We start from the raw sequence: 13,023 nt of genomic DNA on the forward strand, positions 1-13,023 counted from the left end.
ACAGGGATGACAGCTTAACCACCATTCTCCTGTCACTCACCATCTCCACTGGGTCCAGAGGACATCCTAGAACAGAGCTGGCCCTGCGGATCAGCCTGTTCAGTCTCTTCCTGTCCCCAGCAGAGATGCTGCCACCCCAGCAGACCACACCGTAAAAGATGGCTAAGGCCACCACAGAGTCCAAAAGACCTGAGTGTAACCACGGTAACTTCTGACCCCACTTCCGCCAGTCCCTTTATTGTGGCGGGAATGAACCCTATATAAGTTCCGGGTCAATCAGCTGCATGTCCCTCCTCTGGCTGCTGTTGTCCCTGTGGTTGACGTACTTGTCAGATATCGACAAATTTTACACTGCAGACCAGTTGACAGCGTGCAATAACCCGGCCGATTCATTCATCTTTACACCACCTCACAATCGACTCAACGGTGAGTTATTTGTTTGTTTTGTCACAATTAATGAAAATGCGGAGCCCCGATCGAACATCCTAAAACGCCGGTAAGCTAATGCTAGGCTAGCGACAGTAAGTGCAATTACTAGTTTTATTTATTGAATATTGTTGTTTTTGTTTATTCCATTATGGCCGAATGTTGACTTAACGTATCTAGAGTTGAACGAGTGATTTGATTTTTGTAGTTTTGTCAGTTTTGGATGTTTTTGTTACTTTTCTGGTGAAATGCCAAAACGGCCTATGAGATTTTGAATGGAGTTAAATTCCATTGAGATTATTGAATCTGTTGCGCAACACCTGTGGTTAAATGAGTTTTGTAAATATACTTGAGTAACTTTGGATAATGTTTATTAGCTTTATTGCTGATATACTTTGATGGGACCCATGAGAATGTTTTTCTATAATAGTATGTTGAATGAAATTCATTATAAGAGATGGTTTGGTGTATGAAACATGGTATTAATTACTTGTCTTTGTTATTTATGGATTTATGTATTTATTTTGTCACAGCAGTAGAATGCTGTTTCATTTTCTTCGGTGAATGATAATTTATGTTTTTGACCTTGTTTAGGTCAGGTTTTTTTTTTTTTCCTCCCGCGATCAGCCCTGATCAGCGCGGGATGGCGAGCCACCCGACCACCGCTACGTTGCGGTAGGAATCGTAAACCTATGGACTGAATTTAACTATGACACATGACCTATCACAGGTCCATGTAACTAAACTAAATCTCATACTGGACTACACCTCATCCCACCTCCTTTTGGAACCTAATAAGCTGTTTTGTATTGTCAACATTATTTCTGTTTGTGATATATATGCATATTTTTTTTGTACATCTGTCTATACATTTCTCAAAACAAACATAATATATATATTTTTGAGCTCTACTTTGGTTTCCTGTGTTTTATTCACACACTCAGGCTCCATAGTCGAAACTAATTCTGATAGCTCATTGTCTATGAAGTAGAGCTGGGCGATAGAACGATAACGATATGTATCGCGATATAACTTTTACTCGATAGAGAAATTAAACTATCGCGATAGACCTCGCCGCTCTTGTCCTCTTTAAAAAAAAAAAAAAAAAAAAGGTCAGCAATCCAAATTACGTAGCGCAGAGCCGAACCAATCACAGCCGCAGCGTCACGTCGCGTGACTTGTTACGTACAGCACAAGTGCCAAGCCGCACATGTGTATTTGTTTGGGAAGCAGCCAGCCACCGTACCGCCTGGGTAATGGAGGAAATGAGTGTGCCGACTAGAAAAATCAACCGAGCGTGACCGAAGGTTACCGAAGAGAAAACAGATGATGGTTCCAATGCCGGAGAGATTGTCGAACGGAAGAGCCACAGAAGTTCCGTAGTGTGAAGGTATTTCGGCTATTTCAAGTCTGACAAAAAACAGAGTAGCGTGCACTGTAAATTGTGCCGAAAACAAGTCTGGAAATACAATAAACTGGTGCATGCGTCACACTGTGTGCCACGTTATTGTTTCGGTGAAATGAATTTCTACAATACTGTTACTGTTAATTCTACTCTCTGCAGTGTTTAAATGCTTACATATAAACACAGTTACTGTCCATCCACACATACGACTCGGTTCTGCTTCTATGCCCCAGCTTTGTTTACTTTTTCCCACCGAGGCTTCTAGACTTCTGATTGGCCAACATTTCTGCACGGTTAGGAATCTAGCGCCACCTGCTGCTTTGGCATGTTCACAGCAGCGTTTTCCTTCATTTCTGCCTTTATGTGTGGACGGGATTATTTTTTAAAACGAAAACGGAAAATCTCCGTTTTCAAAAATACCCGTGTACGTGTGGACGTAGCCTCAGTCTCTGACTGGAAGCTCTAATTCGTCATTCGGCTTTTGTCAGACTAAAGTAACTGTTAAAACTGTTTGAAAAGCTAAGCTATACAACAAGGAGAGATTGAGAATTTCCTTTTAGTTCTCAGTTTATTTGATATTGACAAAAGTTAGTCAGTTTTGTCTGTTCTTCTGTAAAACAAACTAAGATTTATTTTTAGAATTAATATTTTGTTTCTAAGTGGAATTGACAATTTAGTCTATTTCGTTTGTTCTATTTTGAAACTTAAACGCTTTAGCGGCTGCCTTTTGTGTAGTTTGCAATATTTGCCTTTATTTATCTGAAAAGGTCTCATGTTCCTTAAGTACATCTACCCTGTTGAACTTCATCCATCCATTCGCGTCCGCTTAATGGATGAACTTATTATGGGAAATAAATATTTAAATAAAAACAAGCTGCTGATTATTTCACATTTAAATCTTACAAATATTGTTATTTGGCTTATATCGTGATAGATATCGTTATCGCCTGAAATGAAAAAAACATATCGTGATATGAAAAAATCTTATATTGCCCAGCTCTACTATGAAGTTTTAATATAAAAATAAAAACGATATTAAAAGTTTGGAGAAGCTTAGATTTACCAGTGACACTTCAGGTTTCACTCAGTGCACATTCTGTACAGTAAATCACACCATATTTATTAATTGAGCACCTTCTACAAAGCTGGACTGCAGTTTGAATTTCTTTATAGGTAACTTATGGACAAAGATAAGGAACCTTTTCTTGAACATGCAGTAAAACAATCAGGCGCTGTATAATTTGTAGAGATGGCACGATACCACTTTTTTATGTCCGATACCGATACCGATATCATAAATTTGGATATCTGCCGATACCGATATGAATCCGATATAGTGTTTTTTTTTAATCAACAAAACTGTTTTTTTAAATATCTTGCTGCATTTTGCAAGTCTGCAAGTTCATACTCAAGTTTAAAACAACAACTACACTAAAGCTATTCTGTTATACCTGTATACAAAAAAAATATTTCATAGTTCAGCAATACTGATCAATCTAATAAACTTAGACCTACACCATCCTCCCTATTCTGGTATTTTAAAGAGTACTTAGCGTAAATATTAAGCAACCTAACTAATAGGGTTCCAACTCCCAGCAACAACAAACATAAATAAATAAAAAATAGGGAACCACCCCTCACGCGCCACCTCATGATGCTTAATCGACGTAATCAACCTTAATTTGATGCAGTGTGAAAAAAAATGCACAGAAATCAATTATTTTTCAAGAAATATTAAATAGATTCAACATCTTTCTTCAACAAAATTGCAGACTGCACAGATGGTACCTTCCCAAAGTAAAAAGTACTATAGCTTACTAGGGTATATATATTAGACTTAATAGTCACTATATACAGTAATTGACTTCTATTCATTTTACATGAAATTAAAACTTTGGGTGTCAGATAATTATTTATTAAAAGCTCGACATTTTAAATGAGAATAAGAAAGAAAAGTATGTCTTTGTGCCCCCTTTTCCCTGTTCATGCCCTATCGGCCCCCCTGGCTAAACTTTGCTAGATCCGCCCCTGCACAGTTACCAGCGTCAGCTACGTAGAAAAAGATCCTGGTGTAGAAAGTAATATTAAATAAATTCTAACAACAGCTTATCAAGCTTAAACGTTCTGCTGTTGTTCAGCCGCTGGTTTCCTCTTTCTGGTGCAAAGTGGGCCAAAAACAAACAAGAGAGACGGACTCGCGACAGAAAAGCCGATCAGCTGATCATTTAAGCAGTTTCACGATTGAAGTAGCAGCCGGAGAGCGAGAGGCAGTCGCTTGTTAAGCTTAACGTGGGAATGCTTTACAAACATTCAGCGATGGACTTACACACTTGCTTTACTTCTCTTGGGGATAACTTTGTCGGAGATGAAATGCCAGGTTGCTAGCGAAGCTCCACATGCTATCCAGACCACCAACAGGTCCGGTGTTCTGACAAACCATCCTACTTTGGCAAAACGTCCTACCCGTAGGATAATTTTACGGTGTCCCCTGACAAACAGTCCTACTTTGGCAAACCGTCCTACCAGTAGGATAATTTTACGCTGCCATATGACAAACTGCCCTACTTTGGCAAAATGTCCTACTGTATGTAATTTATGCACATTTCTGCTGCCAAACAATAATTCCAGCACAAATTTAAGTAGGTATGACGGTTTGCCACTTAACTTTGCCCATCAGAGTATGTTTGTAGCTGATATTCATAAAGCCAGTTCGGTTTGACACTTTTTTTTACCCATTAAAGTGTGCTTGTAGGTCACATTCACAAAGGTAGCATGTTTTGGCACGTAATTCTTCCTGTCAGAGTATGCTTCTACTTTATAATAACAAAGGTAGCATGTTTTGGCACGTAATTCTTCCTGTCAGAGTATGCTTCTACTTTATAATAACAAAGGTAGCATGTTTTGGCACGTAATTCTTCCCGTTAGAATTATGCTTCTACTTTATAATAACAAAGGTAGCATGTTTTGGCACGTAATTCTTCCTGTCAGAGTATGCTTCTACTTTATAATAACAAAGGTAGCATGTTTTGGCACGTAATTCTTCCTGTCAGAATTATGCTTCTACTTTATAATAACAAAGGTAGCATGTTTTGGCACGTAATTCTTCCCGTCAGAATTATGCTTCTACTTTATAATAACAACGGTAGCATGTTTTGGCACGTAATTCTTCCCGTTAGAATTATGCTTCTACTTTATAATAACAACGGTAGCATGTTTTGGCACGTAATTCTTCCCGTTAGAATTATGCTTCTACTTTATAATAACAACGGTAGCATGTTTTGGCACGTAATTCTTCCTGTCAGAGTATGCTTCTACTTTATAATAACAAAGGTAGCATGTTTTGGCACGTAATTCTTCCCGTCAGAATTATGCTTCTACTTTATAATAACAAAGGTAGCATGTTTTGGCACGTAATTCTTCCCGTTAGAATTATGCTTCTACTTTATAATAACAACGGTAGCATGTTTTGGCACGTAATTCTTCCTGTCAGAGTATGCTTCTACTTTATAATAACAAAGGTAGCATGTTTTGGCACGTAATTCTTCCCGTTAGAATTATGCTTCTACTTTATAATAACAAAGGTAGCATGTTTTGGCACGTAATTCTTCCCGTTAGAATTATGCTTCTACTTTATAATAACAACGGTAGCATGTTTTGGCACGTAATTCTTCCCGTCAGAATTATGCTTCTACTTTATAATAACAACGGTAGCATGTTTTGGCACGTAATTCTTCCCGTTAGAATTATGCTTCTACTTTATAATAACAACGGTAGCATGTTTTGGCACGTAATTCTTCCTGTCAGAGTATGCTTCTACTTTATAATAACAACGGTAGCATGTTTTGGCACGTAATTCTTCCCGTCAGAATTATGCTTCTACTTTATAATAACAAAGGTAGCATGTTTTGGCACGTAATTCTTCCCGTTAGAATTATGCTTCTACTTTATAATAACAACGGTAGCATGTTTTGGCACGTAATTCTTCCTGTCAGAGTATGCTTCTACTTTATAATAACAACGGTAGCATGTTTTGGCACGTAATTCTTCCCGTCAGAATTATGCTTCTACTTTATAATAACAAAGGTAGCATGTTTTGGCACGTAATTCTTCCCGTTAGAATTATGCTTCTACTTTATAATAACAACGGTAGCATGTTTTGGCACGTAATTCTTCCTGTCAGAGTATGCTTCTACTTTATAATAACAAAGGTAGCATGTTTTGGCACGTAATTCTTCCCGTTAGAATTATGCTTCTACTTTATAATAACAACGGTAGCATGTTTTGGCACGTAATTCTTCCCGTCAGAATTATGCTTCTACTTTATAATAACAACGGTAGCATGTTTTGGCACGTAATTCTTCCTGTCAGAGTATGCTTCTACTTTATAATAACAACGGTAGCATGTTTTGGCACGTAATTCTTCCTGTCAGAATTATGCTTCTACTTTATAATAACAACGGTAGCATGTTTTGGCACTTGTTTGTAGAAGCAGTCTGCATGCCAAGGTGCTTAAGTTATACAGCTGTCACCACTGAAGTGATTGGAACACCTGACTATATAAACTTTGACAATGAACTCACTCCATTATAGTTACAGTATATATTTACTGAATATATTTACAGATACATATATTTGACATTTATATAGATCTAACAGAACACAGGGAGAAAGAACTGAAAAAGAAACAGTGTACAAATTATGCACATTTGTCGCACAGGTACTTGACCAGGCTGCTCTCATATTGAGCACATCCAAAATGTGCCCATCTGGAACAAAACTCGCACTGCACCTGAAGAGGGAGAGGGGTGTAAGTGTGTTAAACAACATTATGAGTTTGATGAGAAAATAATTACTACAGTGGCTTGCAAAAGTATTCGGCCCCCGTTAACTTTTCCACATTTTGTCAGATTGCATTCACAAACATGAATCAATTTTATTGGAATTCCACATGAAAAACCAATGTCTCTACCAGTCTCTAGCTGTTAGAGACAGACCCTAAAAGACTGGCAGCTGTAATTGCAGATAAAGGTGGTTCTACAAAGTATTGACTCAGGGGGCTGAATAATTACGCACACCCCACTTTTCAGTTATTCATTTGTAAAAATTGTTTGGAATCATGTATGATTGTTGTTCCACTTCTCACGTGTACACCACTTTGTATTGGTCTTTCACGTGGAATTCCAATTAAAATTGATTTGTGTTTGTGGCTGTAATGTGACAAAATGTGGAAAAGTTCAAGGGGGCCGAATACTATTGCAAGCCACTGTATATTGCATTTGTGGTTTATTTGTTTTACCATTTCAATCATACTGGAGTCTGGATCGGCTTCCAGCATGGAACAAACCACACAGTAGTCATCAGCATTACCTAGAAACACACTGACATTAAACCTAACAGTTTTAAACAAAACTGAAAGTGCTATTGCAATACAAAAGCACATGACTCAACTTACTTTGATGTTCTAGCAGTTCGCAAGCAATTTCAGTGCGGTGCAGCCCAATGGCTTCTGGAGTGGACAGCACCCTAGTAACCTCTCCACTCAGAAGGTAGTGTTCGGCAAACTGTAAAATATGTTACAGTAATTGCAATTGATTAACTTAATTCTAGTTTAATACATTAAATACAATTGCTTATTAAATACCTTCAACACTAAAACTCCACAACTGCTGGAGTCCATCTGCTTGTTGTGTGGCAGAGTCTCCATTTTCCAATCCACTTGGGACTCTTCCTTTCCTTTCATCTTCAGAAAATTCCTAATAAAAACAAAACAAGTTTTTAAAATGTAGCCAGCATTTTGCTCTAAATAAAAAGAAAAAACCCCCCACAAACCAAACAACCTAAAACAGATAATTAATGAATGATGAATACCTCCAGTTACGCATAACTTTCCTTTCATAACAACCTTCATTTCCAAGAGGGTCTAACAGCAGTACAGATTGTGAGGAGATTTTGACAACCTAAAATAAAAATTGTATTTAGTAGAATATGTGTATTACACTCACTTAAGTAAACAATCAATTGTAAACATTTTCAAAATAAGAATATGCTGCTAAAAAGAACAGTAAAACAAAATAGAGAAAAAACACATGAGGTGTGAACATGTACCACAAGTATCCAGTGTGCACCAGAGTTCAGTGGGCACAACCAAATGTCCTCAGCCGGAAACAACATCTGTGGAATATTTTTAAGTTTATAAAGGTTTAGATTTATTTACATAACATACACTATATAACCAATATAACATCTACATTACCTTGCTGACACATTTAAACTTCCCAGAAAACAGAGAGGTTGCAACAACGCAAGACAACTGATACACGGGTTTCTGAAAAAATGCAAGATTATTATTATTATTATTTTTTTAAATGATTACAAAATTTTATAAAATACCTTTGTGAAATAACTGGCATACGTTCTTACTTGCCTTTTGTTTCTTAATGAGGCAGTGCAGGTATGCATCAATGACCTGTTTGGATTAAAAGAAGATTATTTTTACAGACCACCACTAGGACCAAAAATGATTATTTCACTTACCTCATCAGAAAGCCACCCACTATCCTCCAGTGTGCGAAAAGAAGAGTCATACAATTTGTATGGCCCAACGACTGCCTCCACACGCCCGGTGTCTTTTGCAGCCCAAAGCCACTTCACTAAAAAACAAAATATGATAAGTTTCTTTAGTAATAACAATTGCCATTTGAAAATCACGGTCAATGGCCAACGGGCCACAAGCAGACAAGGGCCAACGGGCCACAAGCAGACAAGGGCCAACGGGCCACAAGCAGACAAGGGCCAACGGGCCAACAACATAAACATGCCAGAGGGGAGTAGCTTTATGTAAATCAGAAATTAGCCAAAATTGGACCAACAGGTCAAAATTAGCAAGAGGGGAGAAAAAAATAAAACATTCTATCCATCTGACTAGCCAAACAGGCAACAATTGACCAACCGGTCAGAATGAGATTTTTAGCTATGCCACCTTTTTCTTGAGTGCTGGGTTTCTGGGGGGTCACTGGTACAAGCTCTTCTGGTGCTTGGACTGATTTTACCTGAGCTATTTTTGGTGCAAACTGAATGACAGAGGATCTGTTATTTTGCAGCGCTTCATGTTGATGCTGAGGACTGCAAGGCCACATCTCAGAAGATGGGCTACTCTCAACAGGTTCAGCTGGAGTTGAGACTTGGACAGGGTGGCTTGTTCTATAGGGTTTAATGTGGTCAATACTGTATAGACTTTTTAAAGTATTTCCCTCAGCGTTTTTCAGTCTAACACATTTTCCACTGAAGTCATCAATTGTGTAGGGACCTGAAAAATCCGGTTCAAGTCTTCCTCCTTTTCGCCCACGTTTCCTCATATTTAGAAGCAGAATTTGATCCCCTACATTGTACACAACATTTTTGTACTTTTTCAGGGCCCGCTTGGCATATGCAACCTTTTGCTTGTCTTGTGACTTCGCAATGTTTTCTTGTGCAGTTTCTTTAACTGCATGTTGTGCTTCACTTTCAGACTGTACATAGTCACTGTACCTTTTGTCGTCTGGCAGAATGATGTTGGAAATCTAAAATTTTGTAGATATTAGCAATTAAAACAAGATGATATCATATTCATAAAGACATTACTGGGTTTTTTTCTTAAATGGTTTCAATTCTTAGTTCTAACATAGAAAGAATTTGACAAACACTCACCGGCACTTGAGCAGGCACTTCTGATGGAAATACTGCCTCTCTTCCATACATCAGAAAAAAAGGTGTGTATTTTGTTGTGGTGTGTACTTTTGACCGAAGTGAAAACAGGGTGGGCTCTAGATACAGATCCCAGTTATTCTGCTGGTCATTCACCAGTTTTCGGAGGGCTCTAAATGCAGGCATAGAAATATGTAAACACAGTAAGTAAGACAAAGTTTAATTAGAAGTAAAGAAATTAATAAATTATTAAGTAACAATTAAGTTTGAATAACATAAGTAATGTTATTAAAAACTGATAGATAAAAATTAGGCATACCTTTTTATGTTGTCATTGGTCTTTTCATCTAGACCATTCGTCTGTGGATGGTATGCTGCTGTGACACTTCTTTCAATTTGCAATAACTTGCAAAGATCAGAGTTGAGCTTCAACAGATAAGGACAAGGTTATACTGCTTATACAAGCACACAAGAAAAAATCTTTGACCCCAGTGAAGTAAAGTTAAAAAATGTAACTGAAAATTATTTAACACTTACTTCATTCACAAACTCTCTGCCTTGGTCTGACAAAATCCTTTTGGGGCAGCCATGTCTATATATAATGGAGCACAAGTGCTGGGCTACCTCAGATGCAGATTTCGTTTTTAATGGGAAAGCTTCAACCCATTTTGAAAAGTAGTCAGTTGCAGTAAGTATATACTGGAAGCCGCTTGAAGTTTTAGGAAGAGGTCCAGTAAGATCTATACCAATAAGTTCCCACACTTCAGACACCTATCAAGGACAAATAAATAATTTGAATAACAATTTGTATAATGTACACATTAACATTGATGGTTAAAATTAGTTGGCAAACCCTCCTGCCTTTATGAATATGAGCTACAAGCATAGTTTGATGGGTAAACGGGGCATAATATTTACCTGAATACACTGCAACGGTTGCACAGCAGTCAGTGGTTTCCCAACTTTTTGACACTGGTCACATTCCTGAATCTTTAAGGTAAAAATATTTATGGAATTCACGTAAATGTTCAACATTCTCATTTGTAAAAAACAAAAACACTTAATGACATATTCTCTAACGAACAAACTATTTAGCAACAATAGTTTGTGTGCGTGTCTTCAAATCTCTGCCAGGCCTACGGGTTATTACTGTAATATCACTAATTAACCATATTTATTTATATTTTTAACTGATATCAAAAAATGTGCTTATTTTAAACACTATTTAACAACAGTACAAACAGTTAATACATACCCATGTTTTAATGTCAACTGTCATACCAAACCAGTAAAATCTGGAACACACTGCATTTAGCGTTTTGTGTGTGCCAGTGTGTCCTCCAATTGGAGATGAATGAAACTCATGAAATATCTTCCTGGCATCATCCATGGTTTTTACTACTCTTCTGGTTCCAACAAAGAGTTCTCCATCTGCAGTAAAACAATATATATTTAGAAATTAATTTAACCACATATGAGTTGTTAGTATTAACAGTAAATTACTGACCCTTTTGTTTGAATTTTGAGGCATATCTTCTGAGGTTTTGCCTCTGAGCCTTGTCATATCCTGAAGGGTAGGAGCCCGCAGAAATGAACGCGTAAATCTCTTCCCACTTCTTCTCCATATCTACGAATGTCAGTAAACATTTTCTTATGAGCTTCAATATGTGCAGTTGACAATGCAAATAATTTAACTTATTAAATAACGAAATTACCGAAACAGCCTTAAAACACCGAAGCTGCGGACTCAAAAGTGTTGTGCAAATACCACGTGTCCGGTAACTTGACAGCAGACTTCACTGAATCTGCAAATTCGACAGTTTTGTGCAGAAAGCAGATAGTGACTTCACTTTAATATTGACAAACAATCACAAAGGCTTAAAAAATCAAGTATCAACGTCAATAAAAAGTACTAATACTTACTACTTACCTATTCTCCTGCAAATATGACAATGGAGTAGCGTGAAATCACAGCCGGATGCGCTTAGCTTCCCTTTTTGTGTTGTGCGCATGCGCGCACATGCTCAGGAACTACGGGTAGGACGGTTTACGGGGTAGGAGAAATTCCCAGAACACCGGCATGCCACAGCTGCTCTATCACGTGATGCATACTGCTCCGACTGCTAACGTTCTGAGGTGAGTTACGGCGTGTTGCAAGTTTTGCGAGGTGCTTTTGTGATATTTAATGGATCGGATTACATTTTTTATTTTTCTCCGATATCCGATCCAGTAATTTAGGTCAGTATCGGACCGATACCGGTACGTAATATCGGATCGGTCCATCTCTAATAATTTGATGGCTTATTGTAAAGCAGAGTAACTCAGCTGAATGTTTTCACGCAGACTCACACAGTGGCGTCTTTAAAATATTACCAAACTAGACAAATGGGAAACCTGATGTGCAGCTGCTCATCATCATGGATGGCTGGCTTGTTTTCGCTCTGGGTAAGAAAAACTGAGCTTTTCTGATTGTTGCTGGCAGTTCCTTAATTCGTCACTTAAAACTGAACCAACTCAAATGCGACTCTCCTTAATTTTTCATAGATAAGTTTGAATTAATGCACATAAACAACTGCAATATATATACACAACATATCAAAAAACTTATGAAATGCATTGCCTTTCTTTGTCATCGTTTTTTCAGACTTAATAATACAGTTTTTAATGATAATTATCTCAGTAAAAGAATGTTAATAGTGGTAATTTCTTTGTTTTAGTTCTTTTACTGTGTCATTGTTTTTATAATTAGTATCAGTAGTAGTAGTAGTATGCTATGATACATTGTGCTACAACACATCACTCTAATCTGACATACCTTTTCATAGATACTTTTTGTTCCCACAATGGACATATTAAAGTCAAGAAAACACAACAAATGATAACTATACTATGAGAGAGTGCTGCAGTTATTTATTTGTAAAAAATGTTTGGAATCATGTATGATTTTCGTTCCACTTCTCACGTGTACACCACTTTGTGTTGGTCTTTCACGTGGAATTCCGATAAAATAGATTCATGTTTGTGGCTGTAATGTGACAAAATGTGGGAAAGTTCAAGGGGGCTGAATACTTTTGCAAGCCACTGTATATACTTACAACAGTAATACCCCCCCCCCCCCCCCCCCCCCAACCACCACCAAAAAAAAGCATTAAAAGAAACTGTAATTGAAAACAGTCAGTAATCAAGTAAGACTAACGTTGTTTCAAGAGGAAAGTGCAAATTACATTAATGAATAATATGCATCAACAGCTGCATCAAGGTATAATACAAATATATGTTTAGGACCTTATGCCTGACAGGTGTGCTCACCTGTAACAGAATGAAAAGTTGTTATGCAGATTTGTAGAAAATAGTAGGAATGATTGCCTGAAGTGTTCTTTTTTTGGCAGTGAGGTTGTGTCAGTCTGAGGGAGAGTGTGGAGTGCAGTGGGTGTGATGGTTTATCCATGATGGAGAGCAGTTTGTTCAGTGACCTCTCTCAAATGCCTCCAAATTCTAATTAATGATGT

The sequence above is a fragment of the Maylandia zebra genome, linkage group LG23, assembly GCF_041146795.1.
Source record: "Maylandia zebra isolate NMK-2024a linkage group LG23, Mzebra_GT3a, whole genome shotgun sequence".
Taxonomy (NCBI): domain Eukaryota; kingdom Metazoa; phylum Chordata; class Actinopteri; order Cichliformes; family Cichlidae; genus Maylandia; species Maylandia zebra.